This window comes from Canis aureus, chromosome 7, assembly GCF_053574225.1.
Source record: "Canis aureus isolate CA01 chromosome 7, VMU_Caureus_v.1.0, whole genome shotgun sequence".
Taxonomy (NCBI): Eukaryota; Metazoa; Chordata; class Mammalia; order Carnivora; family Canidae; genus Canis; species Canis aureus.
In genome coordinates, this window is record NC_135617.1 from 37,626,627 (window position 1) to 37,651,841 (window position 25,215).

The following is a 25,215-nucleotide window of genomic DNA, read 5'->3' on the forward strand; positions in this document are numbered from 1 at the left end:
AATGAACTAAGAATCGGTGGTTGGGATTTTATCCTGGCTCTAGGCCCACTATCTCTGGAACCTTGAACACAGCCCTTCATCTTCATGGTCTACTACATTTTTCTGATTGGAAAATAAAAGGGCCAGACAAAATAATCTCTAAGATCCTCATTGTTTTATACTTCCAGGAGTTTTATGTTATAGCAATTAATGAAGCACATCAAACATCACAAATCACTCCACATTGATTTGATCATGCTTTCCTGAAAAAGGACTTCTTTATATCATCAGAAAGTTCTTTGGCTTAAAAATGGCTAAATAAGAAAGAAATGGAAGGAAATTACATGCTTATACCTTACCTAGAATCTGTGGGAATAAAGGGAAAAGAAAAAAATCCTTTACCACTTATTCCAAGGGTACAGCAACACAACTAACATGATGTAACTGAGTCAAGGAGGAAGCAAAAAAAATTTCTCAGAACAGGCAAGAATTTGATAGATTCAGAAACTTAGGTGAATGCACAGAAGTCCTTCCTTAGGAGCCTTTGTCATCTCTCATTTTAGATAAAATGTGAAAAAGCATCCATTCCACGGCAGATTAAAAGCAGCAAACCTACCAGAAGGTTAAGTGAGCTGTGCACTCACTTTTATAGCAGTAAAAAGCAATTGATAGGATACTGAAACTATAAAAAGCTGATACAGTGACTAAAATGTACAGGTTCTGAAGCTTCTTAGTATGGGACAAAGGACACTTTAGAGGCCAAATGGAGGAATGATAGTGAGCACTGCCTCGGGTACCAGACAAATAGATGGCTTTGGATCATGTCTCTAACATTGACTCAACATTTACTGAGTCACCACCAGATTTTAGTTATGTATCAGGCATAGGAAGGATGGGAATTAAGAGGACTTTGAGATTCTTGCCACATCCTTCAGTGGTCTGAGACAATGAATGATAGATCCTGGCTGTATGCCATAAAGCCAGGAAGGCCTAAGTCAAGGGTGTCTATCCTTGAGGAAGTACCTTGGGAGAGGCCTAGGGAACTGCTGCCAGCACTAGAGGATTCCGGACATGATAATGGCAGAGTAACACTGTGCTGTCCAATCTCTGAGGAATTGCTCAAGGAAGCAAAGAAGTCATCAGCGACACTAGAGAGGAACCTATGAGAACTACCCTTAAAGGGCCCACGGGGACACCACTGCCAAGAAAAAATGCCACCTTCAGAGAAGGACCTCTAAGCAGGATGCCACAAAGTTATAACACTAAAAAAAGTGAGTATGGGTTTGGAGTCACATAGACCTGGCTTTGAATCCTGACTTGGTTTGGGCATTCAGTACCCAGATTTTTTATCAGGAAAATATCTGCCTCATCTCACTGGTGTGAGAATTGAATGAAATATTGCTGGTATATAGCTGGAATTCAGTTACTTAAAATTTTTCATTCTTTTTTTTTTTCTTACTTAAGTTTTAGTATGTACACAGAAGAACCTACAAGAGGAGGGGCTTTGGAGCAGGGTTATTTTTGGAAGCAAAATAAGGTGGACTAGAACAGCAAGGGATGCCTAATGTCTAGAGAGGTCTCTACCTCTGTCTTCTACCTCAATGTCCTTCATCTTTGGGGAGAGAAGAGAGTATTAGCCTTCTCCAAGGGAAGAAAGAATAACACTTTCCATTAGAAAACCTAGCATAGTAGGGGTCTAAAAATCTGCGTGGAATTCAGATACCTGCTGGTACAGGGCAAGATTGCAATTTTTCCACGTAGATTGCATGTTTTAAGGGAGTACAATTATGTCTTGTTCATCTTTGCATGCCCCACAGACCCAACCAAATAGTAGATGCTCAATAGTTTTTGAATGAATGAATGAATAAATGAATGAATACATTTTCCCCTGATTCCAGTAGTATCTCTTTTTTTTTCAACTAACTGCATTTTACATCCATGTTTGAATTATTTCTTAGAAGCTATTTTTAGAAAACAAAACTAGAATATTTTTACATCTCAATACAAAAAGAGCAACTGATGAGAAACACTACCAATTATAAAAGCAGGCCTAAAAATGGGACTTATATTGGGGAGTGGGAAAAACTGTCATGTTTTTGTCCTTTCTTGTCTGGGTGCCCCCACAAATATATGAAAGGATTTCAAATAAGACCGTAAGAAGAAGCAGAAGGGAACAATCTCAAGACCTGGCTTAGCTCCCAAATCTTCAAGTGAAAAGCAAGATAAAGATAAGGCAGCTGCTGCTGAATGCCACCAACTGCTGATGGAAAAGTGGCAAGCAGAGTAGGCAGACCAGCAAAGGATGAGGCCCACGTTCACAACATAACTATTCAAGCTCTCTTAGAGATCAGTTCAGAGGAGCTCTTTTATAAGATCATGGTTATCAAAAGGAATCTAGAAAAAAAAAATGCTGGCTGCCAGGGCAACCTCAGTTTCTCAGGAAAGCTACTCAAGGGAAATTTTTAGCATTGTAAAGCAAGGAAGAGAGGGCTCTTCATTGCTGTTAGCCAAAGCAAATCAGTAAGAACATACAGGTACTTTATACATTTTGTGTGCTTGGGGGTGGCTGTAAGGTTTGGAAGGGGTGCACATGTGGAACATAGAGATTTATGGGAAGTGATTGGTAGTGTGATATTTGCAAGAAAGAGAGTCACGAGAGGTTATGCTAGGGAACATTCCAAGGCAGGACTCTAGCTACTGTTTTTAATACTGAACTATAAAAGCTAAGTGAATATCTACTAAACAAATGGTCTTCAAAAAACAATTTCTCAAACACCTCCTTAGTGCTAGGAGGATTTTTTCATGTTTTTAGAGAAACTCATTTGTAAATGCATAAACAAAAGTATTCACTCAGTTTTTATTTCTGTGGTTTAAATGCACATTAAAATATCTAGCGGCAGCCTCATGGAGATGGATTCTAAGTTAAGGACTCAGGTGATGCTGTCATCACTCTTTAAGTATGTGGCCAACGCTAAGAAAAAGCCCAAAGCCTTAAAGATTGTGCCAAAAATAACTGTTCCTATACTAACATTTCACATGTGCTGTTTTCTAAAAGTATATGTCATCCAAGAATGATATCCCAGTGAAGACATTATTTGGTAACTCCTGGTGAGTTCAAAGTGGTCAACCATTCCTCTTAAGCAAATCATTACAGCACTGGTGAAAGAACACTAGGTGTTAGGCATCCAAATTGTCTAGATTGCTTAAACTGGGTAAGCAGCACTCTTTTTTGTGATACAGTTTATGAAGCTCACCAAGTTATGCCAGTGAGACCCCACAACATTGGGATCATTATTCATGTTTTGTCAATAATCAGAAAAATGCTCACAAATACAATATCTTCAAGAATCATCATTTGCCCCCATTAAAATGCAAACTCCATGGGAGGTCTATTTTGTTTATAGCTATTTTCCCAGTCCCTAGAATACTCTTAGGCTTATAGTAGCTGTTTAATAAACACTGTGTTGATGAAATGCATAAATGAATTTAAATTGCTGCTTTGAGATGGCACTGGGGAACAGTGGCTAAAGTAGAATAAGAGGTTTATGTTTTATATATAAGCATCCCTGCAAACTCTTCTCTAAAGGTTGCTTTGATTAAGATACAGTTTTCTCTCACCTCACCAAAGTTGAACATGTCTCTAAAATAACATTTTTAGGAGACTTAAAAATGACAAGGTGTGTGTCTGACATCCACTCAGCAGACAGTAATTGAACACCTTCTATATAATGGATATTTATGACAGCAATATATCAGCAAATCAAACAGATGTGGTCGTATTTATGTCATAAAAATGTGAAAATAAATTTAATCTTGTGGCTATAGACCCAGCCTTTACCAAATGTGGTGCCCAGAATTGATTTGCAAAAAGTAAAGCTTCTAATGAAATTAACAATTAAATTAATGTTAATTAACAATTAAAGCTTCTAATGAGATTAACAATTAATTAATATTAATTAATTAACTAAAGACCATGGAGAAGCCTCTAAAGCAGGGTTTCACCTGCTGCTTTTGCTATTGCAAAAAAGCCAAATGAATATTCAATTAAGAAAAAAAAACAAACTTTGTAACAAAAAGAGAAACATTTTAAATGTCTTTTTGATGCTAAGAATAGTTTTTATGCTATTATGATAGTTCATTCATAAGTAATAAATGAATAAAAACATAGGACTGCACACACATACCATATCTTATACAGCCAATCAATTTCCTTTATAAAACAGTTACTTTGTGAGATTACACAATTATTTTCATGAGCAGTCTTTTAAATATTTCAAAAGTACTTTTTAATTTCCTTTGGAACTGTGTCCCATTCTTTTAAATATACTCAAAGAATGAATTTTATTTTAGGAGACTGTAAAAGGACATTTGGAGTCCCTTATGATAACAATACAAATAATCAAGGTGGGCAATGACATTTGGGTTAAGAACAAGATACAACTGTAACATATTAGAAATTTTTTTATGTGTTTCATAACTTGGTTATAAAGGCAAATCCAAAGAAAAGCTCTGAAATAATTCTGAATAATAGTAATATCATTTGAGTAATTAGAAAATTTATTATGGTAACTATTGTTAAGATCAACTCTATTATGATATTGAAATGTATGTATTTTTAAATCTCAATATCTTATCGTTTAAAGATGCATTCTTAAAAGAATATTATATTCTTTTTTGCACTAAAGAAATCAGACATAAGGCATGGCTGCAAACCTTTCAAAATTACATATTTAGAAGTGAAACATAATTTTAATAATAGAGATAAAATAATCTATAAACTAATACAATGTATTAAATGTATTATTTTTTTAGATTTTATTTATTTATTCATGAAAAACACACAGAGAGAGAGAGAGGCAGAGACATAGGCAGAGGGAGAAGCAGGCTCCATGCAGGGAGCCCGACATGGGACTCGATCCCAGGTCTCCAGGATCAGACCCTGGGCTGAAGGCAGGTGCTAAACCGCTGAGCCACCCAGGGATCCCCTGTAGTAAATGTATTAAAATTTAAAATATTTAGGAACTATGTCCCCTAGAGGGTCTATAGAAAACAGAATTGACCCGTGTTCGATCTGATCTAGTTCTTTAAATTCAACTTGGAATTCTGCCTCCCTCACAACCAATTCTTTACATCACTTCCTTTAATTTTTAGGTCTTTCTTACAAATAGACATATGTAGTTTGCTATTTGTTTGTTTATGTCAAACCCCTGATAATAAGACTTCTTGATATTTAAATATAATTTAAGAATTTTTTAGAATAGAGGTTTCATTTATTAGGTGACATTCATAAAATTATTGTTTTAAGTTATTAAAATATGCTAATGTACTTTCTTTAAATATGTGTATTATGTTATAAAAATGTCTGCATTAAGTAAAAGAACAGGAAAGATATGTAAAGTTTAAGATAGCAACACTATGATACACATAATGTTTCTGGATGCGGACTCTAATGTTACAAGACAAATGTTCTCACTGTATTTCATCCTTAAACTGTACAAGAGTTCTTTTTTTTTTTATACAAGAGTTCTTATTAACTTAAAATAGGTGCTCAATTACAATCTCAAATATGTTTTCATGATTTTACATGTAACAATATAAAAGTAATTATACCACAAATACCAATTGTGAACTTCTGAATTTGATATATGCTACAGTTATGATAGTTCATTCATAAGTAATAAATGAATAAAAACATATGACTGCACACACATACCATATCTTATATAGCTAATCAATTGATTGGCTACAATCAATATATGCTACAGAGGAAAATTATTTTTAGATACAAGATTTCTCAAGACTTGAAAAATTTCCATTCTATGAGGGTATTCAGATACTGTGAAAGAATTATTCTTTTTAAGAACTCAGTATGAGATATCACTAGAATTTCATACTATTGGATTATCTAATTGTCATTAAAATATGATTGCATAAAACCAAATATTATTTTAAAAATATTTCATAAATGTCATCTTATAATTGATTTCCCTTTTTTTTAATTTGGGTGTGTCTATATTTCAAAGTAAGCAGTTCCACAGGATGAATAAGTACTAGAGATCTAATGTACAGTATGGTGCCTAAAATTAACAACACAGCATTGTATACTGGAAATTTGTAGGTGTTCTCACTACACACACAGAAAAGGTAACTATGAAAAAAAAAAAAAAGAAAAGGTAACTATGTGAGGAGATGGATATATTAATTATCTTGATTATAGTATTCATTTCACTATGATATATGTATATCAAAACATCATATTATACATCTTAAATATACACTTTTTAGTCTAAAACCAGAATTTGTTTAGCAATATTGTATTTTATGTAGATTATCTGAGAGGAGTAAGTTAGGTACTGTACTCTGAAATTATTTGGCTCAACTTCACAAAATCTGATTCACAATATCTTAAGGAAAGGAACTCTTGAACACCTGTTGTTCATGAGATCTCTTTTTTAAACTGAAGTGTAGTTGACATGATATATAATACTAGTTTCAGGTGTACAGCATAGTGATTCAAATTTGTATACATTACAAAATGATCACCAAGATAAATCTAGTTACCTTCTGTCATCATACAAAGTTGTTACATATCAACGATATTTCTTATAAAACTAAAGATTGCTTCACAAATTTGCATGTCAACCTTGTGCATGCTAACTTTTCTGTATCATTCTAATTTTAGTATGTATGCTGCTGAAATGAGCACAAAAACATACGATTTTTATTAAAAAAAACCAAAAACACAAAAAATAAATTACATAGTCTATTAAGCCAGTACATGGCTTCAGTCAGGAGGAGGCTCTATCCTCTTTACATTTTAGTGAGGTACCTCTTTACATTTTAGTGAGGTACCAAAGAGGCTCACTACTATGTGAGGGCAGGAGTTGATCTCAGCAAAATTTAGAATTGGCTTCTTCCACTCATCACCCATTTCATCCCATGCTTCAGGTTATTATCTGAACCTCTGTATCAAGAAAGCCTTTGTAATAATCAAAAGGCAAACATTCATTGAAAGCCTGCAGTGTATAAGACCAGAACTGTGATCAACACCTGAAATCTGAAAGGTGAAAGAAAGCCAGAGCCTCAAGGAATCTAATGTGGAGACAGGTTGGGAGAACCTTATTGTACTGTGAATATACTCTTATACTGGCTAGTTTGTGTGCTACAAGCATCACACGTGTTCTTTAATGATCTCACTGGTAGGTACAGAGATGGGAGTTAATCTTCACACTCACCCTGCAATGACCTGCTTGAAATTGGCCACTTTAGGGATGAATCGCACTCTCACTCACTTCAGTCCAATTAAAGAAATATTTACTAGTAAATAATTTGGCAAACACTTCTCTGTCATAAAATATACTTAAACATCAATTTTGGCCCCAATAGAAAGACAACTATTTAATGATAGGAACAGATACTACATTATTTAGCTAAACTGTATAATTAAAAAAAATCTTGCCTACATTTAAAAAGTTCCATCTAATTTACAAAAGCAATTCATCTGCTCACAGAAGCTCTATTTTTCCTCAAAAACATTTCTTTTTGTTTGCCCATTTCCTTTATTATCTTCTGTAAGAAAACTGTTTGTAGCATTAATTTGTTTATTCTAAATATTATGGCAAGAATCCATCAGATTTATTGTCCAGACTCCCTGGTGCCCATGAATATGATTCTCAGGATATTAAGGGGAAATCAAGTTTTTGCTATTTTTGAACTGCCTTGACATTAGCAGTTATCATGTAGAAACTGACGGAAATTAGCCAGTATATGGCACTCTGGCATATATTAATTGACAATTAAGCTCTGAATTGATGGTCATTAGTGAAATCACAGTAGCTACCAAATAATACCCAAGGTTAACACTACTCATATTTATGAAAAAAATGATTTTTATGTAATCACACAATATCAGGCATAAAGTACAAAGGCAACTGCTTCTGAGCTATGTCAGAGAAAAAAAGGAAAGTATTCAACTATATTGCATAGGACGTTATATGAGGGTCCTGTTCAGTTTAGTAGAGGATCCATTTCCATTTTGAACTTTGAAGTTGGTGTAAGCCTTCCTACCAAATGGGCTGTACAAAGCTCCTTGTGCTACAGCTCAAAGACTGAGAACTTTAGAGAAACAGAGCACAGCACTTACTCTAGCACTGTACAATTGTGGCTCGCATTTTATAGAACATATTGGAGGGAACCTAGGAACTCCTTAGGAATATAATTTCATATAAACTTGAAATATCAAATAAGTAGAGAAATTAAGGCTTAGTAATAAGAAGCTTTAAGTAAAAAGATGGACTCACCAAGAGCATGTGTCTTTAAGGTGCTCAGAACCTACTCCACAGCAGAAGTAAGTGCACTTACAGAGGAATAAATGAAGTCTCTGATCAAAAAGACTTAATTCTTCCTGTGGTAGTGGACAATGGTTCACAGGTGAACAGACATTTGAGTTAGGCATCTAAGAATGAATGGGATTTTATCACATGTGTAAGGGGAAAGAGGAAATCATTCCAGTTAGAGGGATGAGATGATGAAAGACAACTCAGGATGGAAGTGCATACCTCTTCTGGAAACAACAGAGGAAGTAGATGAAGTGTTTGTGTTTTGGAAGGATGTGAGATAAAACTAGAAAGGCAAGAAGAGGGTTTGGGAATATCATCTTAAGGGATTAAGTTTTACACACTATAAATGGTAAGTCTTTGAACATTTTTGAGAAGGACAGTGACATGAGTATATCTAGTCTTTACGACTTTCTATGAGATAAAGAGCCCCATTTGGCCTTAGACTATTTCTTGAGCCTAGAAAGAACACTAAAAAAAAAACTTAATTAATTTTGTTTATTGATTAATTAATGTTCACATGACTTAGGTGTGGATTGTATGGAATATGGAATATTGTCTGGACAAAAAAGAGACTAGAGGCACCAGAAGTCCTTAGAAGGCATTGCAATTGTCAGGAAACAGGAGTTAGTTATCCGATGAACCAGGACAGGGCCAAATGGTTTGGGAGGTGGATATAAAAAACATTGTAAAGGCAGAATTCATAGAATTTGGTGATTGGTTGGATATCTGAAGGAGAGAGAGGTGTTTTTGACTCAAAGGAACATGTAAAAGGTGATAAGAAAGGCCTTGAGGAGAAGTAGGTGTGAGTAGTAGGAGTAGAAAACAAAAAAGAGGGTTGTAGAAAACAAAAAAGGAGTTGTAGTGGGAGTAGAAAACAAAAAAGAAGGGTGTTTTGGATACCTTGAGTTCAAAGCACCTTTTGGATCTTCATGTGGAACCATCAGATGCAGGGCTGACAGGAGAAGTCAGTTAAAGATGTTAACAAGCCAAAATGTTGCCTGGATTTCAAAAGGGTGACTTGATATCAGGAATTGCATTTCATACTAAATTGCAAACTCAATCAGCATTTTAGATCTATCTCCCACCAACAGGCTTTAGGCATCTACTTATTTATTCATTCTGTAAATACTACCGAGCTCCTACAATATGTTAGGCATAGTTTTGAGTGTGAGGATGCAACAAACACGAGAGAGACAATGTTTTTGTTCTCGTGTGGATTATCTTCCTTTGGAAGCCAAATAAAGTAATATACATATAATAAAATTTCAAGTAGGTTAAGTGTACTGAAGAAAAATAAAGCAGGGAGAAAGAAATATTCTTTACTAAATATTTACAATCTACAGTTGAGATCTAAACCAAGGACTAATTAATGACTTTTCTCCTTATTATATATTCTGTTACAGATAATAACATCTAATAGTCAAGTGGGTTATCTACCTCAAGGAAGATGCCATGCAGATGAAATGGAGAGGTAGGATTTTCTGCTGAATATTCTTGATCTCTAAATTGAGGTCTGTGACTCCAATTTAGCTATAAGAAAACTATGTTCATGAGATGAGAAATGTCCCCAGAGAGTTCCATATAGCTCTTCTGCAAGGCAGAGAATCTATATGAGAATAATTAGGATTAGACAAATTATACAAAATTTAATTAATTAGTCTATCTTTTTGTGGATAGTACATAGGTGGCGAAATAAAATTATTTTTATCATTTATTCAAATCTTAATTATGATTCATCATGTAGTTATGCATGAAGCTGGTAAAGTCTTTGTTATGCAGTATAGGGAAGCACAGAGTGAAATAAAAAGAGAGAGGGAAGGAGACAATAAGGCAATAAGTGGTTGAGCTTTCATCCAGAGAGAAGACTTCAAGTGAACTTGTCAAGAAAAGCTATTGGTATTCTATTACTTGAATATATTATGTGCAACTGTCGTTAAGATCATAATTTAATGCAAAGAATGGTGATGTAATTATATACACGCCCATGCTGAGAATGTGTCAGAGATGTGGTTCTAAGAGACTGTTATTATCTGCGGTAAATCTTGCACATAAGCAATCAAATTTTTGATTCAAAGATTGACAACAGTGATAAATAAATTCAAGTATTTTAAAGCCTTTTTAGCTGCTAGTATTCAGAAGTGTTTATTTTATAGGTAGACTTGCTGCTGCATGCCACCTCACTCCGGAGGATAAACTCACCTTTCTTCTTGAAACACTATTTCCCCCTGGCATCATGTACCTCAGACTTGACTGATTTTCTTCCTGTCTCTGAGTGTTCCTTTGCTGTTTCTCTGTATGTTCTACTCAACCTATGAATGTTGCCATTCTTCAAGGTTTCCTTCTAGACCCATTTCTCTTTTCCTGAAATGTTCTCCTTAGACCATTCATTCATTCATTCATTCATTCAAAAAATATGTACTGAATGCCTCCATTATCCGTCAGCATTTTTTCATGCACCTGAGATACATCAGTGAACGAAACAAATAAAATCTCTGTCTCTAGAGAATTAAAACTATAGCAGGTTTCAATTACTATATATATGCTGGTGAACCCCAAGCTTATATCTCCAGCTTCCATCTGTTCTCTGAGCTCCAGATTTATCCACTTACTCATTCTCCACTTAGATATTTTAGAAGCATCTCAAATTCAACATGTTCAAAATGGAACTGATTAGGTTTGGAAATAAAATTATGAATTCAGTGTTCCCCATCTCAAGAGTGGCATCATCTTCCTTCTATCTGCAAGACCCAGAGATGTGGGAGTAATCCTTGTCCTGTCAACTTTACCCACAAGTATCAATTCACTTTTCTCCATCTTTTTTGCCTACTTTCGAGTCCAGTCTACTTCATCTCTGAGACCTTTAGAGTGCTTCTCTCCACACTCACTCTTTCCCTACTCCAATCAATTTTTCATAGCCAGATGATGTTTAAAATGCCAAATGTTTTTTGATCATATCAGTCCCTTTATGATAAAGGCCAAAATCCTTCACAGAGCCTATCAGACTTTGTGTGATTTGTCTTCTCTCAACCTCTCTCATCTCTCTGTGTACGATTCTTCTTTGCTCTCAGAGCTTTGGCCAACAGGCTTTCAGAATCTCGAACACACTATATACTTTTCAAATGTAGGGCCCTTGCACATACTGCTGCCTTATGCTGCTTCAAGTAGTTAACTCCTACACATCCTTCAGTTTTCAGCCCAAAAGTCACCTACTTGGGGAAGTTCTATCAGTCTGCTATTGCTTCCATAACAAAACAATACAAACTGAGTGCTTTAAATAATATAAATTTATTTTCTCACAGTTCTGGAGGCTGGATGTCCAAATCAAGGTGTTGGCAGGTTTTGTTTTTCCTGAAGCATGTCTCTGTGGCCTGAAAATGGCCAGTCACCTTCTCACTAAATCCTAACATGGCCTTTTGTCTGTGTGCATGGAACCCTGGTATCTCTTTCTATTTTCATACGTCTTCCTATTCCTACTGGATTAGGTTCTCACTCCTCCACTTCATTTACCACCTAATTACTTCTTAAAATACATGAAATTATTTGGAATTTTACCCTATTGCAAAGGCAGAAAAAAATTAGATTTGAATTTTTATTAAACAAATACCCTTTTTTCAAACTTTCTGTTAGATGGAGGGACAAATCAAAATAGCAAAAGTATAGTTTCTCTTTTGGCTCATGTACTTTCCCATAAGTAATCGAGTTCCTACCAGGATATTTTGGAAGAGAAAGGATGCAATTCTCTAAGGTATTGAAAATACTGCATATATAGTTTTTATTATTGCATCTATTTTTGGCACATTCCAAAATAATACATTATCTAAATATAGTATTGATCAGTTTTCCTGCCTTTTAAAATTCTCTAAAAATAAAACAAGCATAGAGAAAATTACTTGGTTTAGAGTAGGAGTCATTCTAAATGTATGCTTTTACTGCCTTGTTTTTAGGACCTTTATTTCAAACCATACAAAACGTTCAAATAATTTAGTCCTGGAATTCCATTCATTGGCAAACTAAAAGACCATCCAAATAAATAATAATCTGGGATTACTCTTGGTCCTTGGAAAGGAAATATTTCTAGAAATAAAAATACTGTTCTTCTCTTTTTCCCGTAATTTTCATAGTACTCTGATGGCAGTTTTATGGCCACTAACAGAGATTTGGCCCAGAAAAGCATGTTTAAACTGAGGGTGCACCCCTGCTAAATCAAAATGAATTGTGAAATAGCTAGAAATGCCACAGCTTCTCTTCATATTCCGCAAATTGTTTCAAGATGTTTTTTATAAACTTGCACACTTTTGCTTTTATTTTTTTACCCGTTCATTCAGCAAATATTTACTAAGAACATACCATGTACCAGTCACTAGTCTTATGTGACCAATCACTGGTAAGCATAGCACACATTCTTCCTGTTTGGTGGGGATTACAGTCTCATAGGGCAAGTAGACTAAAATCAAATAATCATACAAATAAACTTTTTTTCATTCATTCAAAAAACATGTATTGAGTGCTTCTGCGTTCTGAACCTATTCTAGACTTGGAAGATAACAGTGCCAAACCCTAGGAAGCTCACATTCTGGGAGGCAAAAAGACAACAAGCAAATAAAAGTAGATGATAGATAGATAGATAGATAGATAGATAGATAGATAGATGACAGTAGATATCATGGCAGGTGGCACTAGGAGAAAAATTAAGTTTTAAGTTCTATAAGGGCATAGAAGATTTTGAGGCTAGGGTAATAAATTTATAGGCATAGTGGTCAGAAAATATTTTAACAGAAACCTGAATGAAGAGAGGGAATGAGTCATGAGAAGAGAATTCCAGTCAGGAATTGTCTGACATATTAGAGAATCAGCAAGGGAAATACAGTATGAGAAAGAGTGGTAGAAGATGAGATCAGAGAAATAGGAAGGGGCCAGATCTTTTACATGGCAAACAGCTTTGGTTATTACAAACTATGCAAAGTGCTTTGTAACAAATACACGTATTAAAAGAACAGATATCTGAGAGCCTAACCTAACATGGGGAATTAGAGGAGGCTTCTGTTGGGGACTGAACTGCATCCCCCAAATTCATATGTTGAAGCCTTAACCCCCAATGTGACCATAATTGAAGATAAGGCTTTGTGAATATACACAAAAATTTAAAAACCACTTATGAAATTGAATTGCCATTCCCTAGGTGGTATACATGTCTAAGTGGGTATACACATATGCACACACACTCATAGTTTACATGACCATTACATAGACATCTCTGTCCCTGATATGGACGCCAAGAAACAATTAATATATTTCTCCTAAAATATTTTAAGTATTATACAGGCAGAATGATTATGTTGGTGTGAGTGTCTTCGTGTTTATGAATATGAATGTACATAGAAAATTAATACATGTGGTTCTTTTGACAAGAAAGGAACAGATAAAGATGATACTTTATCATCACTAATAGTGTGGGTTACTATAGAATAACTATTCTGTACTTTTTATGAACATTTGCAATAGTTACATTCACCTTTTTGATTAAATTATGCCTTAGTTTTAATTTAGATATTTTTGGAAAGTACTATGATACTTTCAAGGCCATCATGAACCAATTTAGTGTGTCACAGTAGGAATTTGCTAGAATAAAGAATTTACTGCTTAATGGGAGTTGATGTGCTTTATTATTTGCTTAGTATAACATCTAGAAGTGATTTGGGCATGGGAAAAATATGAAAGAAACCATTTTAGTCTGATATTCATAATTGAAAATATGAATATGTACATATATACACATTAACACTTGTTCTCAAGTTTTTGCAATTATAAAGACATGCAAGTATATGACTATATTATAGCATATATAATGTATACTTTAGAACCCATCACAAGGCCATGGGCAAGTACAATCACTATCTTCGTGCTTTCACTATACCCCATACACATATCTACATCATATTATTTCTGCTATATTTATTTGGTTACAGATTTATTTATACTCCTTGTATTGCAAATCTCTAAGGAATGATAGTTATAATTCATGTCTCCATCCTGAGTGTCTATTACAGAGTCTGGCAAAGAGAAGAACCAGTACATGTCTAATGGATGAGTAAATAAATCTTTTTTTTGATTCTTTGAACAGACATCTTTTAAATTTGAGTCATAAACAAGATATTTTATAGAATATTAACTTTATCAGAATCTCTCAAACTTAAATGGAAAACACCTTTTCCATTTCATATTTTATACTCAGAATATCTTAATGCTCCTGCTTTAATAAAAGGAAAGATAATAATAGGCAGATTTACAGTGGCCAATAAGGTGCTTCTTTTCTGAACCGCTCAGTAATTCATTCTAAAAAGAGAAAATACAACTATACTATCAGTGGCACTTTAACCAAGTTTAATTTTATAATGTTTAATTTCTGATTTCTGCTGCCTCAGTAAATGAAAGTTTCAAAGTAAATTAACCAAGCTCTTTAAACAGTACTTATCAAATACCTTTTCAAAAGAATATATGCTAATGTAATACCTCATTTTAATAGTTTGTTATTTTTTCTTTAACTTTTCACACACAAAAATCCTCTTTTTTAAGACAACAGTATCAAGAAGAACAACATTTTTTATCTTATACTAAGCTTCTTCCTCTGATCATTTATTTCAGGGAATTTGAGGCTGTCAACGCTATAACAATACATTAGAAATGACGAATACCCACCATCTGCTTTGACATTGATGGAACTGGAGGGTATTATGCTGAGTGAAGTAAGTCAATCGGAAAAGGACAATCATCATATGGTTTCATAAATACGGGGTATATAAAAAATAGTGAAAGGGATCATAGGGGAAAGGAGAGAAAATGATTGGAAAAAATCAGAGAGGGTGACAAAACATGAGAGACTCCTAACTCTGGGAAATGAACAAGGGGTAGTGGAAGGGGAGGTGGGCTGGGGATGGGGTAACTGGGTGATGGGCATTGAGAGGGGCACTTGATGGGATGAGCACTGGGCATTATACTATATGTTGGCAAACTGAACTCCAACAAAAAAAATACAAAAAAACCATTGTAACAATGTAACAAATGAGCTCTCAAAGGGAAGTAACTAAAGTAAAAAATCTGACAGCTCTTTTTGTGCCAATAATTAGGACTGAGAATTGCTTTGAAAATCTCCCCCTCCCTCCACTTAATTTTTTAAAGGGACACAAACTTCTACAGGAGGAGATATTAAGCTTTACAAATTTTCATTTATCTTATTGGCTATGCTTTATTTTTAAAATACTTTGACAGTAAAAAAAAATTAGGCATATTTTTAAGAATAGTTGCACAATTAAAGGCACTTCAACATTTCAACCTATTTCTACTTAAATTTTCTTAACTCATAAAATACAAAGTCTCTACAGAGAAGCAGCTAGTATTTCCTTTAATCTATGGAGGCTATTCTACCATCTATATCTTGGCAAAGGATGTCTTTTCATACTTACTAAACACTGACAAAAGTAGTAAATGGATTCAATATGAAGACATACTCTAGCTTTAGCTTCTGCTGTTTAACCTTACTGATGATAGGCATGCAGTGAATTCTACTGATCCAGGACATCTGTCTTCACAACTTAGTCATCTAAATTAAAGGTAGTAAGTAGTTTATTTAGGACACACGCAGGATGCAAGTATTAAGAAAGTCACCATGTATGTGGTGAAGGGAACTGGTGTGAATGGGATTTGGGCTCAAAAACAGGAAATCGTATCAGGTGGGAGAAATAGATTGAGCAAAGGCAGAGAGGCAGAAAACAACAGAAGTTACTGGATAAATGCTGACTAATTCTGTTTATTTGAAGCAAACACATCAAGAAAGACTTAAGTCAGAAATAACTTCAAGGCTGGGCTAGGCTACTATGTAGGCACTGGTCTCTCTGTTTCTGAACTGAGGAGACATAATAAAATCTTAAACTGTAATACCTTCCCTGTAAGTAATGTTTATATTTAATGAACCTAATGGGGTAGAGGGGAAAAAAAGAGAAGTAAATAGCACATTTCACAAATCAAGAGATACGTAACGGAATAGAGCCAGAAGTTAGAGATAGAAAAAGATCAAATAAGAGCATTCCATGTTTGAAAAAACTCCTAATTACAGAAATTGTAATCCTAAGCAAATAATTTGTTTTAAATGAATGGAAATAAATTTTCCACCACATGCAACAATTATTTTCCAGAAAAACCAAGACGACCTTTTAAAAAAGCAAGCATAAAATGCATGGAAAACTTAAACACATATTTATGCACCCATCTTACTAGGAAAGAGTCCCTTATATCATAAAGTTGATATTGGCATATATCATTCTATATGTGATTTTTATGTTTTGGAAAAATACTAATATATCATATGAAGCAAAGAAAGTCGTTATTGTAGTTGCCTAAAGGAATTTATTAAGCACCTCTTGCAGACATCCCTACAGGGTTCTCACTGGATAATCTCTGACAAATGAGAAACAGGGCAATTTACAAAGACATAAAAAGAACATGCATGTTGTTAATGCATTTAAAGGCTTAAATAGGACTTGCAAATATTTCAGTTTGGTCTTTATGGATATTAAAAAACAGTCTTTTTGATAAATTTAACAGGATTTCACTATCATTCCTAAATATAAAGAGAAATATTTTTTCTAGATTTGTGTTGCATACATTTAAAAAAAGGAAGAAAATAGGAAATGATCTTCCCCCAAACCTAATTATGATAATGAAGACATATCTAAAAATGTGAAGCTCAAGGCTAGAATAGAAGCTATTAATAAAATTTAAAAACACAACACCTTATGTGCAGCTATCAACATTCAGAGAGAAGTAAGGTAAGATTTAGCTTTATTTTTATAGAAAAGTATGGCTTAACCATATTTTCTAAGGCACACAAAAATGAAGTACAAAATATTGGTATTTAAAAGCAGCCACAAGTAAACTATTTATTGAATTTGCCCTATTGTAAAACTTTATTTTAAGAGAAAATCTCTTTGAATGAGTAGTTTTATAAGTTTCACAAGAACAGCAAATATATCAAATGTCCTCATCCTGGGTAATTACTTCCTTTGCAAGGCCATGTACATTCTTGCAATTTAGCTGAAAAAACACATATTACAAGCAGAAATGGATAAATACAGAAATGCTTTAAAAAATCAGACCAAATGAAAGAATATTTAAAAATGCTGACATATATCTAAACTGCCTGAACTTGCTAGTTTATAGACTGAACTGGCTTCTTTGCAAATGCTTCTTTGCAAGAATCTAAGTCTGTGTACCTTGGTTCTCGCCAAATAAAATATTTTTTAAGAAATAGTTTAACTAGACATTTTCAGCCCTTTGGTTTTGTTGGATTGTTATGACATTGTTCTTACCCCCAACAAGTTAATTTACTGGGGAAGGCAGACACTTAACAAATAATTACAAAGCAACATGGAAGTGAAGTAAAGGGGACAGGCCCAGGCCATGGGCTTACAAAGGCCACCCAACCCACATCTAGAGGAAGTGACTTAGCAGTGGAGTCTAAAGGAGAAATCAGAGTAAAGGTAAGAGGACGGGCTTTAAGGGGCAGAGTGGGCAAAGGCAGAGGATGCAAAGGGCAAGACACTGGAAGTAGTTCAGGTTTGCTGGAGTAGAGTCCAAAGTTTTAGGGGAGAGTAAATGGAGAAATGGCTGCTTCTGTGCAGAGGGAGTGTGATCTGCCCTGATTGGAGCTTGTTCTCTGACCACTGGGCTGCGGAGCCATTGCGGTGCTCTACCAAAGGGGTGACAGAAACAGATCTGCACTCTAACAGACTACTCTTGTGACTGTGCAGACAATGGTGTGGAGGAGAATACTCCAGTTAGGAGACTGTTTAAATAGGAGAGTTAACAGGCTTGGGACAGTTCAGGAATGACAGGAATGGAGAGGAGGAGAAAGATTAGTAAAATATTTTTTAAAATAATCAAGACTGATTCTAAAGAGATAATAAGGCTATTATTATTATTTATTAATAATAATAAATATAAATAATATTTTTCACTTGGATCTGACAAAAGTATAGCTTTATGAAATGGAGACTCATTGTAAAGTCATCATTTTTTTTAATTGCAACAAAGTCTAGGATAATGTATACTTCTTGACAATGAGAATCTGTTTGTCAATGTTCTACATTTTACAATGTTTTACAGTCACGTGCTGAGGACATGGAAGAACAACAGCCAAACTTATCTGATTGCTACACACAGACCTGGGGCTGAGTCTTAAAGTATTTCCACAGAGAGTGAAATAAAACAAAGAGTTTTTGTTCCTTGAAATTCAAAAACACATCTTTCTCTACGTGAACCTTAGCTATTTATTGCAACATTCCAAGAACTTAATATTTTTTTATCACTTGCAAAAAATTGTTTCTTAAACCTTTTTATATACTCATTAAAAAAAGAAATCCATATTTCCTTGAGCTTGACCAATAATTCAGGAATGCCCACCCCTATTTCCCTTGAGCTGCATGAAACTGGTGACTGCAGTTGGCTCCTACATTTTATCTGAGAAACATGTCGCATTGCTACACAGATTTTAGTATTTTCTCCTTGATCTGCCTCACTCTCACCTTCATAATGCATGTCATCAAAAAGGCATTAGTTTGTGAATACTGGCTTTCCTCTGAAAGAACAATCTAGGACAATGCATACAAATTAAGAAGAGCACCCAAGAAAATAATATCACATTTATTATGAATTATTCTATAATTTTAATGTTTTAAATTATTCTATAATTTCTAATATGGAAAGAATTTAACAACTTAGTTGAACATTCCCCTAATAGTGATGTACTATGATGTAATACAGAGCTTATTGACTACATCAGAAAACAGTCCACAATACTTTCCCTCCATATGCATGAAACACAAAATAATTCTTAGCTATAGAATTTATAATACTGCCTACTGGTAAAACTTTGAAATTTGTTATTAATTCTTGGAGAGTATTTTATTTGAAAAACTGGTATCACAATATTTGGTACTTGCTTTTTAGAAGTTTTTTTTTAAAAAAGACCTAAAATAGCATTTTTTTTCTTTTTAGGTTAAACCAAGTGAAATTTTTTTCAGAGGGACTGAAGTTGGGATAAAAAAACCTCAAATATTATGTGAGTTTTGTATAAGAATGTAAAAAATTGGGCTGATTTTTTGGATTGTTGTTAACTTTTCATGAATTTAAAGCTTTCACTAAACATCTTCTTACCTTGAGCCTTCTACAAAGCGCACTAAAATACAATTTATCAATCTTCTCAGACAGTCATTTTAGTTAACTCAGCTACTGAAATTTTCCCCTATAAAGGTCTTGGTATTAAAATCCCACCTGAAATTTTCTGTTGATGTTGTACTTCTAAAATGAGCTGACACCATGAATGAGCCTGGTAAATAGCAATGCAGTCAGATGATAGAAGAGTTAAAATGTCATTTGATCCCAAACATACAGGATCTGATGATTCTCGGTATAGTCATACTTTTTCCTCAACTGGTCAGTTAAGAAGAGAACCTCTATGGAAGTTTAGAAGGGTGGTCTTCTCAGCCATTCTCCATCTTTTAACCCAGCAATCATGTTGGATGGCAAGGAAGACCTTCCCCAGATGTGTGCTGATTATAGGTCTGCAGTTTGTATAAGATTCCTGGGAGGCTATTTTCCTTCTCAAGAAAGCACGGAAGTTTCTAATGGAGTGAACAGGATGTTGTTCTAGGGATAATCTTGTATCTGCTATAATTTATGTGTTTTTTTTAAAGATTTATTTATTTATTCATGAAAGACACACACACAGAGGTAGAGACATAGGCAGAGGGAGAAGCAGGCTCCATGCAGGGAGCTCGATGTGGGACTTGATCCCGGGTCTCCAGGATCAGGCCCTAGGCTGAAGGCGGCACTAAACCGCTGAGACACCCGGGCGGCCCAATTTATGTTTAAAGAGTCCTTTGTCAACATTAATTCTTTATTGTACTGTTTTGAATTAAATTACCTGTGACACACCTACCAACTGGCACTGTGGTTGAGAAGCTCAGAATTAGATATTGTATTCTAAAGAGAAACTCACACTAACCCTAATAAATTTTTAAAGCAACAAACCCCCCAAAACAAAAAAACCCAACCTGAATAAGAGAGAATTAATGGGCTTGGATAGAGCTAGGATAGTCATGATAGAGATGGGGTTGTTTATGTCAGGGTTTGTTTGAGGAATTTGTAATACGTTAAAGTAAAAGAAAAAAATTAATTGCTATTTAGCTTTTTGAATGAGGTAGTGGACTGAACTCTAAAACCAAACATAACTGGGATTTTTTGCATCTCAGTGTTGCCAGTTCCCAGCTGTGTGAGCTACCTGTACATTAAAAATGGGAATAATAATAATGTCTACCTCATATGACTCTTTTGATTATCAAAATAGCTGATTTTAATATCTTGTATTTATTGAGTGTTTATACTGTTCAAAATGCTTTACAAATGATCTCATTTAATTCTCAAGCAAGGCTTTGAGATGGGTCTAATTATCTTAATTTTACAGATGAAGAAGTAGAAATAAGGAATAAGTATGTACGAAAAGTGAGGTGTGATGCATGGAAAGGATGATGTCTTAAACACTTGACATTCAAAAAAAGTTAACTATTTTGCTTACAGAAGTTCAATTAAATTTTTAAAGATGTATTTATTTTAGAGAGAGAGAGAGCAAGAGTGAATGGGAGGGATGGGGCAGAGGGAAAGAGAACTAGATCAGATTCTCCATTGAGCACAGAGCCTGATGTGGGGCTTGATCTCAAGACCCCAAGATCATGACTTCAGCTGAAATCAAATCAAGACCCTTAACTGACTGAGCCACCCAGGCCAGGCACTCCCAGAGAAGCTTAATTAAACCGTATAAGTAATAAGAGGCACTTTCAATAGGATAGTATTTAAACCTAATCTATATTACATTAAACTTTCAAATTAAGCAAAGTTCAAATTAGTCATTTCATCACAACATAAACTAAACTAAGTGACTAAGAATGAAAATTATGTGGTTAAAGGATTCTTATATTAAATAAAACTTCATATCCTCAAAATATAAATTCTTGAGAGTAAGAGACATTGTTCTTCAAACATAATATTTATGTAGCTCACAGTGAAGTTGGGGGTTTGGCATTCTTCTAATGAACTTGATGATATAATCAGTCAAGTGATATAATTTAACTCTTATAGTAAAGAAAAGAATAGATCTAAATCATTAATTTTAGAGGTCAAGAGAGGAGCTAAGCAAGGTCTTAGCTGGCATGAATAAAAAAATTATTTAAATCCTTTTTTAGCCGGTGGAATAATTTGCAAATCTCTAAGTGGCAGTTTGTCAGCTTTTAGCCATTGATCTCATCTTCAGTCACTGTTAGTTTGAACTAACTGACCCTGTCATCTGATAAATACTATTTCATACCAGAAAGACTACAGCAAAACTTTCTCAGTTCCTCATATCTTCTAAATTTTCCAATTCTGAAATTAATCTTGGATTATAGTTTGTTTTGCTGCCCTCACCTGTTTCTTTGCATATAGTTGAGAGAGAAATGTTCTTCCAGGAATAAACCTAGAACTGGTATTCCAAATTTTAGCAGAAGAAGCCGCTGAAATAAACACAGCTGTGACCCATCATGAGTTACTTGATTCTATAACTATTCTACATGGTCCTTCCTTCCTCCTCCTGCATCCCACTTGCTCCCTCCTCATTTCAGATGGTGCCCAGAAATGCATAATTGGCAGGATCTAGGATATACATGAATAGTCTGAATGACTGGTGAAAACCATCCTAACAGAATCAATATTCTTTGAAAAATTGTTTCACAGTGAGAAGGTCACTCAATGATTCTTGAGTAGAATGAGGTCACAAAACTAAACCCTGCTTAATTTTAATGATCACCTGATTTATAACATTAATTTTACAGAATGAGTAATAAGAATATCATGTCAACTTCACAGTGATGAACATGGCAATATATGCAAATAAAGAATGATACTGTGATTGACTGCAACTATGAGACTTTGGAAGGGTGAATAGTAATAATCTGGTTATCCTCAATGATGACCTTAATAGGGTTTATCACTACAGTTATTAATATATGATACTTAAGTGTCAATAATTGTTTAGTGCTAAAATTACTACCTTTCAAATCATGGATGTACTTTTTCTCCCTATGCAATAGATACATTCCTAAAGCATTGAAAAAATAAATTTGGTATATTGAGTCATATTTAAGATATTTTGGATGTCCTTATCCAAAAGTGTAACCTTCCCTTTTAGGAAATGCTCAATTTACTGTTTATGTTTAAGCCCATGTTTTAATATGCCAGATTTTCTTAAAGTGGAGAAACCCTAAAAACCACTAATTTCAAGGATTTCTTTGATTGTGATTTACTGAGATAGTATAAGGAGTTGCTATGAAGCATTGCATAACAACTTTGAAATAAAATTGCAAAGTAGATCATGACTATTTCCTAACCTGAATCTCTTTTGGAGGTGTCTTATTTTTTTCCTGTAGTTAGCTCATTCAATCCCAATACATTGGTTTGGAACAAAAATAGATTATATAAAAATTATAATGAGTGAGGTACAAGAGAATATATTTTGCTTTATAAGGTTTCAAATTAAATAATTTTTCACAGATAGATTTTTCTCAAGTATTATTTGTATAGTTATACATTTTAATAGTTTGATCATTTTTCTAAGATTATCATAAACTGCTTTATTAAAATGCTATTTTAGCTGTTATATAGTATTCTACTATTTGTCCATTTCACTAGCTAGATTACTCCCACGTTTTCATTATTACTGCTATTGAAAAGTTATTCACATTCTTTGCACACGTGTGACAGTTTCTAAAGATTTTGTATGAAAGTGAATTTCTGGGTCATAGAATATACATTTTCTGAAATTTACTCAGTATTTCCAAATTGCTCTATCTACTAAATATTGTCCAGATTTACCCTCTTACCTGTAATAATCTACATTCTCTTTTCAAGCTAAAATGAAATAGAACTACATGTGTAATATGGATGAATCTCCTAAAATATCATTTTTGAATGAATTTATGTACAAGTTTAAATCCTCCAAAACAATAGTATATATATATGTGTGTATATATCATATATATACATCTATATAGAATATACATTATAATATATATTTTGGAAAAATTGAAGTATAGTAAAAGGACAAAGACATGCATGTATGGGGTTGATAGATGTCAACTTAAAGATAGTAGCAACATTCAAAGAAGGGAAGAAACTGGGATGGGAAGATGGGGGCTTCAGCAATATCTGTAAACTTCATTTGTTTGCAAGAAAATCTGAAGGAAATGATGCAAAATGGCATGACCATTTTAGCTATGAGGAAGGTACAAAAATAGCTATGATTTTCTGTACATTACTGTAAGCTTAAAAGTTCATAATTAAAAATGAGAAATGAAAACATTATTTAGCTCAGGTTGAAATTACTGTCCTTTTGAAATGGATCTCAGTCATGAAATACAGAGACAAGGTGCTTTGTTTTATAACAATGATCATTGATTTTTACAAATACCTAGATGATACTTGTCCTCTAATAGAGAATGGTGTACTTCCAATGTATTGACAACAGCCCACATCTTCAGGTCATTTCTCCAGGTATTCTCTCCCTGGATCCTTATCACCATTCTGTGAGGTGATCAGGGTACATTATTTCTTTTATTTCAGAGACGAGGAAATTCAGCGAGCTTCAGTGACTTGTCCATAGAGAGTTACAGAGCTAATATGGGCCCAAGTCAGAACTAAACCCCAGTACTCCATCTTTCTGGGCCAGTGCCTATTCTCCTAACTGTGCCACATGACACTTCTGCATCTCTCAATCCTTAAGAATAAAGGACAGACACAAAGAAAGGATGTGTCTGCTACCATGCCAAGCATTCAGACCAAAACGGCAGAAACCCTCAGTCATGCAGCTAGTTTATCTGCAAACCAAGTCCTCCTCCCAGCCACAGGGGAACACCCCATGCAAGGCCTCTCAGAGGGCCAGAGACGTCGCATATTTCCTGTGTACTATTTCTCATGAAAATGATATCTTGTGAAATATCAAAGAGGGTAATTACTGAAAAAATGGTTCATGTTTACACAGTCAAAAATGTACAATTTCCCCCTACCCTCCGTGAGTTTGTTGCTTACAACAGGGTGGGCTAGAATGAGACTGCCCTAGAATTTAATGGGCAGAAGGCAGCTGGCATTCACATATAAGGGCCCAAAGGAAGAAATTAAATCTGAAAAGGTAGGCTATTCATGGAGTTCTGACACTTTCAGGAATTAAAACATCTGAAGCTATATATATATATATAAATATATTATATATATATAATATATTTATATATATAATTATTATAGCAGTTCTACTCTCAAAATTGAGAACCAATTGTGAAATAACCATGGTTTTGAGAAAGGTTGAAAGAATAGTCTTAGAAACAGCTAATATAAATGTCTCTCTCCAAATTAAATCAGTGGGGTGCTAGTTTTAATATGTCTGCTTATTAGCTCAAAATTTGGATTCAATATAAGCAATTAAAATATTCACCTCTCTGAAACACTTTAGGTGGAGTCTTGGTCTATGATGGCACAATTTAAATGACCAGTAATAGTCTTGTAATTCTATGATTAGGGTTTCCTTTAGTATCTTAAGAATAGTTTAATTTTCCTGTGATCCTTTTTCCCTCCAAAGAAAAATGTTTACTCCATTAGATTTCCTCTTTTGCCTCCCGAAAAGTTTCTTACCCCAATACGAACAGACTTTTCCCTTAACAAACAAGACCTTATGAAGTAAACCCAAATAGCACTAAAGTTCAAATGACCTTCTGATCACCAAATCCACTAGTACTTTTTAAGTTTTCTTCCTACTTGACTCCTG

The 25,215-nt window shown here is 34.3% G+C and overlaps 1 protein-coding gene and 1 pseudogene across 3 annotated transcripts in view; both read right to left on the reverse strand.

The window, feature by feature from the left end:
- KCNQ5 (potassium voltage-gated channel subfamily Q member 5) overlaps nt 1–25,215 on the reverse strand; it is a 499,459-nt gene that overhangs the window by 409,415 nt on the left and 64,829 nt on the right. The gene's annotated exons all lie outside the window — the stretch shown is intronic.
- LOC144317920 (U6 spliceosomal RNA) lies at nt 6,587–6,685 on the reverse strand (annotated as a pseudogene).